The sequence below is a fragment of the Heterocephalus glaber genome, unplaced genomic scaffold (genome assembly GCF_053883595.1).
Source record: "Heterocephalus glaber isolate CG9 unplaced genomic scaffold, H.glaber_assembly_v1.0 deba00001778, whole genome shotgun sequence".
NCBI lineage: Eukaryota > Metazoa > Chordata > Mammalia > Rodentia > Bathyergidae > Heterocephalus > Heterocephalus glaber.
In genome coordinates this window covers 2252397-2253201 of record NW_028258465.1, presented here as the reverse complement: position 1 = coordinate 2253201, position 805 = coordinate 2252397, and the positions used below count along the sequence as shown (strand labels likewise).

The 805-nt window shown below is 37.5% G+C and overlaps 1 pseudogene; it reads left to right on the top strand.

Moving 5' to 3' along the window:
* The first annotated feature begins 394 nt into the window (after nucleotides 1-394).
* Nucleotides 395-535, top strand: LOC147820997 (U2 spliceosomal RNA; annotated as a pseudogene).
* Nucleotides 536-805: the final 270 nt, after the last annotated feature.

Genomic DNA, 805 nt, shown 5'->3' with positions numbered 1-805 from the left:
CTTGGGATTAAATTTCAGACATGTCAGAATTTTTATCAGTGATTAACACACTTTTTTTTTTCAGGTAGCAAGAATGATTCTCCTGCACAACCTCAGGAAATGTAAGTATCTTTGGTAATACCATTATTTTTCACTTGTATACTTGGTAATATATATTTTCTGGTATTTATTTTAAAATAAAGAATCTATGGTTTTCACACACACACAGGGATGCACACACAAACACATTCACACACAAACACACGCATGCACAGAGATGGATGTATATACAATCTTGCTAGACCACAATATCAACTTACATAGTAAACCTATACTTCACTCTGTGATCCAGGAATACATGAATTAAATTTAATGTTAGTCACTTTGAGTCAAGTTTAAAGAATTTGTTTAACCCATCGCTTCTCAGCCTTTTGGCTAAGATCAAGTGAAGAATTTGTTTGACCCAAAAGTTCTAAGTAATCATATGATCGTTATTCAAGATAATACTTTCCTATCAAATGTTATTTTTCAATGTAAACAACAATGACAACCATATTTCAAGATATCTATTGGCAACTTGCTGTTGGGTAACGTCTCTGGGAAGCTGGTGTTTTGGACAGCTTCCTGGCACCAGCAGACCAGATCACACCAGGGCTAAGGCACTTGTGCCCTGCCCTGCTGTCAAACTGATATGTGAAATGAACCAGTTTCAAAAAGAGAGAGAGAGAGGAGAGAGAGAGAGAGAGAGAGAGAGTCTCCAATAAACCTCACTCAGCAAAATAAGGATCACCCCTCTGCTTAACCTAGCAAAGGAGGGCCCCAACGC